Source organism: Danio rerio, chromosome 22 (assembly GCF_052040795.2).
Source record: "Danio rerio strain M-AB ecotype USA chromosome 22, GRCz13ab, whole genome shotgun sequence".
Lineage (NCBI taxonomy): Eukaryota > Metazoa > Chordata > Actinopteri > Cypriniformes > Danionidae > Danio > Danio rerio.
The window spans coordinates 21,756,084-21,762,500 of record NC_141042.1 but is presented as its reverse complement, the minus strand read 5'-3'; the positions used below and the strand labels follow the sequence as shown (position 1 = coordinate 21,762,500).

Here is a 6,417-nt window from a genome sequence, read left to right as displayed (position 1 = left end):
AATTTATATGTTATAGCAAAATAATAAATACAAAGTAAAAAAAAAAAAAGGAAAAATCAAGAGAGGCAAAAAATTGTAAAAAGTTAAAAATTTTGTAGGTTGTACTTTTTGTGAAATATTTTGCTTTAATTTAATTGTATTAACTTTCTATTTCTAAATATGCTCTGTGATTAAAATTTTATTTTAATAAATATATCTGTATAATAAATTTGTTTTGTTTAAATGCACCAACAAACATTGCCTAAATTCACAGAGAAATGGATTAAAATAGTCATTTTTAAAATAGGGTGTACTCAATTATGCACTGTCTGTGTGTACATATATTCAGTTGAAGTCAGAATTATTAGCCCCCCTGAATTATTAACCCCCCTGTTTATTTTCCCCCAATTTAAAGAAAATAAGTTTTTTTTTTAACACATTTCTAAACATAGTAACTCATAACTCAATTTTAATAACTCATATCTAATAATTGATTTATTTTATCTTTGTTTTGATGATGGTAAATAATATTTTACTATATATGTTTTCAAGACACTTTTATACAGCTTAAAGTGACATTTAAAGGCTTAACTAGGTTAATTAGGTTAACTAGGCAGGTTAGGGTAATTAGGTAAGTTATTGTAAAACAATGCTTGTTCTGTAGACTATCGTAAAAAATATTGCTTAAAGAGGGAAAATAATTTTGACCTTAAAATGGTGTTGAAAAATGTAAAACTTATTTTATTCTAGCCAAAATAAAACAAATAGAATTTTCTCTAGACGGAAAAATATTATCAGACATACTGTGAAAATTGTTCCATTGCTCCGTTAAACATAATTTGGGAATTTTTTAAAAAAGAAAAAAATTGAAAGGGGGCTAATAATTTTGACTTCAACTTTAAAAAAAATAAAAAATAAACATTGTTCTTGTAGTTAAACTGCATTTGACCACACATTCACTATTGTTTATGTACAGTGGCCACATGAAAAAAAACACTATTGTAATTCATGGTAAATAATACTACAATGATTTTGAACCATACTATATTTTAATACTTGAATAATTCTGTTGTGATGATTTTTATATTTCATACGGTAACTCAAGAACTATAATAATATAAACAAATTATCCAGTATTGTAGTTTTCTATAATACATCACAGTTTAGTAAGCACCACACTGTAGTAAAAACTAAAGTATTCTACAGGATTTAATACAGTTTATTAGTTCAGTATTGTTATTAGTACAGTATGCTGCACTATTCATTAACATGTGAAGTAAATACTGTAATACTACAGTATGTAATATAATACATTTTACTATTATATGGTCCAAGCCACTATAAATTGCTAATAGTAATTTCATGTGTGTATCCATATTTTAATAATGGTAATAATGGTATAGTAAATCTGGGGTTGTACAGTACACTATTACAATAATATCCATGCCTAACTATTGTAAGAGATTGTATCATGAAGAAGATCATTGTATCAGATCATCTTTAGCATGCAAAATGATAAAAAAAATTATCATTATTAGCATACACACACACACACACACACACACACACACACACACACACACACACACACACACACACACATTATATATATATGAATTCTATAGTCTTTAGTAATCCGTTTCAAGTGGTGCTCGCTGCAGAGCCATTTGGGCAAGCTGAGCTCCAGCGAGGGGGAGCTTGAGCTTGAGCTCCACCTTTTTTGCACTTCTTCTACGAGTGATGTCACTAGGGGTAGGGTTAGGGGTGGGGTTGGTGTACGCATTAAAACAGCTTACAGGAGGCAGAACGAGAGCTCATGCTCCCCCTCGCTGGAGCTCAGCTCTGCTCAAATGGCTCTGCAGCGAGCACCCTCTCATCCGCCATACGTGGAAAATGGCGAAGGAAAGATGCCGAAGCGGGTTTAGCGACAGCTGTGGTGTGAATGAAGAGAGTGAAGGTGGAAATTTAGACGATGATGATGATTCAACCAACCTAGATATGGAAGATGATTGGTCTCAGGTTGAACAGAGATCTCAGAAGCGCAAGAACAGAAGTTCAGATTCTGAGGAGGTAGCAGCAGGAGGAGTAGAAGGAAGAAGCAAAACAATGAGGATGGAGGATGAGTATAAAGTTATCATGATGTTCTCAAGCATAGGTGAGATGAATAATCCCATGAGATTAACAAAAATGCTCAAAAAAGCTATTGGGGAAATAAATTCAGCCAGATATTTATCAAACAACTGAGTTCTTGTATTTTGTCTGAACAAAAAACAACAAGAAATGCTGATTAAAATGAAAGAGATTGGAGGAGTCGGAGTTAAATGCCACGTACCAGGAGAGGTTAGTGGCATTAAAGAAGTGATAACTGGGGTTCCGCTGTCTTTATCAGACGAGACATTAAGAAATCAGTTATTAAGTGAAAAAGTAATAGAAATGAAGAGGTTGACAACAAATAGAAGTGGGAAAAGAGAGCAAGTACAACAGTGATGATAATCGTGAATGGGAAGCAACTGCCAGATAATGTAAAAATGGGATATGTTTGTTATCCAGTAAGAACATTTATTAAACCTGCATTGAGGTGTTTCAACTGCCAAAGACTGGGTCATGTTGCAGAAGTTTGTAAGGGAAAGCAAAGATGTAAATGTGGAGGTGAACACAAATATGGTGAATGTGGGGAACTAGTAGAACCTAAGTGCTGTAACTGTGGAGGTCCTCATAGTGCAGCGTATTTAGAATGTAATGCTCAAAAACAAGCTGTGGAGGCAATGAAGTACAAAACAGAGTATAATGTCATATGCTCAAGCTGTAAAGAAAGTTCAAGATGAACAAAGAAACACGAAGAGCTATCAAGTTATGAATGCAAATGAAAGATCGAATAAATCAATAGAAACTCTCAAAACAAATCAGGATGCAGATTTACTCATGGTCAGCAAGGTAAATTTTATAGCATTCATTGCAGAAGTAATCAACTGTACAGCTCAAACTAACAAAAGAACAGAGAAACTAAAAATCATATCTGCAGCAACTCGTCATCTTGGAATAACAGAAGTGTCAATGGAGGGAATTCAGTCTCTACTAGGGCAACCTGAGAGTAACTCAAACCCTCAAGAACCTCCAGACAAGCAAAGGCTAATAAAATAAAATGACATTCAGGATAATACAATGGAATGCCAGGAGTCTAATCGCGAATGGCCAAGAATTTAAGAAAGTTATACATGAAATGACAAATGTGCCTGATTTAATATGTATTCAGGAAACATGGCTTAAATCGCGATTGGATTTTGTCATTCCAGGGTATGTATCTATTAGAAAAGACAGAGCAGGAACTTCAGGTGGTGGGTGGCAACATTTATAAAAAAATGGGGTGGCTTATAGGGAAATAAGTATAGATTCACAATATGAATGTGTTAAAGTTGAAGTGTGGACAGCACTAGGGAAAGTATCAATAATAAATTTTTACAATCCATGTAGGCAAATATCCTTAATGGAGCTGAATAATATTTGGAGAAAAGATGAAGGTATAGGAATATGGTGTGGGGATTTTAATGCACATAGTGTGGTGTGGGGTAGTATGAACACAGACACAAATGGAATGGTGGTGGAAGATTATATGGAAGATAATTCACTAGTATGCTTAAATGATGGTAGGGGAACAAGATTTAATATTAGAAAACAAGAAAAATCATGTTTAGATTTAACAATAGTGTCAGCTGCAATTTCTGTTAAATGCCAATGGGAGGTAATAGAGGAGTCAACAGTAGGGAGTGACCATTTTCCAATTATATGTACAATAGGATTAGAAATGCAAAGGAGTATATTGATAAAACAAAATAGATGGAAATTTGAGAAAGCTGATTGGGGAAAATATAATCAAATATGTAAAGAAAAAGTAAAGAACTATTCTACAGAAGATGACGTTGACAAATGTACAGAGCAATTAAGTTCAATTTTAATCACAACTGCAGAAGAATGTATACCGAAAACTAATGGGAATAGTAAAAAGAAGGTTGTGCCTTGGTGGAATAACGAATGTAAAAACTCAATAAAAAGATAGAAATAAACATAAGAAATAAAAATAGAAATAAAGCATTTAGAATGTTGAAAAGAACTTGGACACCAGAAGCTGTAATAGAATATCAAAGGGAGAGAGCAAAGGCAAGAAGAACAATTAAACAAGCAAAAAAGAAATATTGGAGGGAGTATTGTGCATCTATTGGAAAGGAAACACAATTAGGAGAAGTATGGAGTATGTTAAAAAAGATTATTGGAGTTTATAAAACTAGAAATATACCAGTAATATGAGGAGAAGGGAAAACGGCTATTACAGAAAAGGAGAAGGCAGAGTTACTAGTTAATACCTTTCAGAAAGCTCATAGTAAAGAAAACCTCAGTGAGAATTATAGAAAGAAAAGAACAGAAATTTTGACTCAACATGAAGACATTTATAATAAAAGACAAAAAGGAGAGGAGCATTAGATGAGGAGTTTAAAATGTGGGAACTTAAGCAAGTTATGAATAAGATTAAACATACAGCACCTGGACGAGATGGAATTTACTTCATTATGCTTAAGCAAGCAAATGATAAAATACTAAAACTTGTATTGGACTTGTATAATAAAATTTGGACAGAAGGGAGATTACCAAGGTCTTGGAAGCATGCTATAATAATACCCATAGCTAAACCAGGGAAAGATGCTTCGATAGCAGAGAATTACAGACCAATTGCTCTTACATCAAACCTGTGCAAACTAATGGAGAAAATGATTGTAAATAGGCTTAATTATATATTTGACATTAAAGAATTTTTAGCACCATATCAATATGGTTTCAGAAAAGGAAGGTCAACATTAGATGCATTAGTTAAATTGGAAACAGAGGTAAAAAAAAAAAGCTATAGCAGCTAAAGAGGGATTGGTAGCAATTTATTTTGATATGGAAAAAGCATATGATATGCTCTGGAAAGAGGGATTATTAATTAAAATGAAAACAATTGGTATAGAAGGAAGAATGTTTAATTGGGTATTGAGTTTTTTATTAGATAGAACAATTCAAGTCCAAGTGGGTAGTGAAGTTTCACAAATTGTGAATATAGAAAACGGAACACCACAGGGCAGTGTGATCAGTCCCATACTTTTTAACATTTAGATTAATGATATTTTTAAAAATGTTCATCCAGGAATTAATACAGCATTGTACGCAGATGATGGAATAATGTGGAAAAGAGGAAGGAATATTGCATTTAATTTGTATAAAATTCAAGAAGCTATAAATACAATAGAGAAATGGTCATTAGATTGGGGTTTCAAATTTTCAACATCAAAAACATGTTATCAAATTTTTACAAAGAAGAAAATAACAGTGAATAAACAGCTTACACTATATGGATCATGTTTAGAGAAAGTTGAACATTTTAAGTATTTAGGATTATGGTTTGATCAAAAGTTAACATGGAAGAATCATATAGATTATATATTAAAGAAATGTGGAAAGATATTAAATTTAATGAGAGCAGTGTCAGGACAAGACTGGGGTGCTGACAAACAGTCGTTAAAAGGAATTTATGATGGACCTATGCGATCTAGTATTGACTCTGGATGCATTGTATATGAATCAGCATCATCAACATTATTAAATAAACTAGACATTATGCAAACTAAGGCGTTAAGAATTATTTTAGGGGCAGTAAAAACAACACCTATAGCTGCTCTTCAACTAGGGACATCAGAAACACCACTTTATATAAGAAGACAAAAATTGGCTATGGTGTACTGGATAAATCTACAGGGACAAAGTGAGAATCATCCTGTAAAAATGTTTTGAATGATTCCTGGGAACTTATAAATACACAAGGGAAGGGCTTTGCCTGGAAAATAAAAGAATGGGTAAATAAGAATGGTCTAGATATATTAACTTTTGCATCAATAAATATAATGTCACCAATTCCACCTTGGTTACTTGAACAACCAAAAGTAGATTTAAAATTACATGAAAATTAAAGAGAGATGGAAGAAGCTGTTAACATAAACACATATGTCAAGAACTACATTATTAATGAATATTACTCATATCTACAAATATATACAGATGGTTCAAAGAGTATGGAATCAGGAAGGACAGGAGTGGCATTCTATGTCCCAGAGCTTGAAGTGAGGAAGCCTGGAAGGATATCAGATGGAACTTCTGTATACACAGCTGAGATGGTTGCAATTTTGATGGCATTAGAGTGGATATATGAAACCAGACCTGATAAAGCTCTAATATGTTCTGATTCAATGGCTGTCTTGATGAGTTTAAAATCAATGGAATCGAAAAGAAATGACATTCTAACAGAAATTATGATCAAGTTTAATAATCTAACACATATGGGAGTAATAGTTCATTTAATGTGGGTTCCAGCGCATGTCGGTATTCAGGGCAATGAGGAGGCAGATAAAATAG

The 6,417-nt window shown here is 32.9% G+C and overlaps 1 long non-coding RNA gene across 1 annotated transcript in view; it reads right to left on the bottom strand.

Moving 5' to 3' along the window:
• LOC141380320 (uncharacterized) overlaps window positions 1–6,417 on the bottom strand; it is a 371,569-nt gene that overhangs the window by 9,687 nt on the left and 355,465 nt on the right. The window lies entirely within an intron of this gene.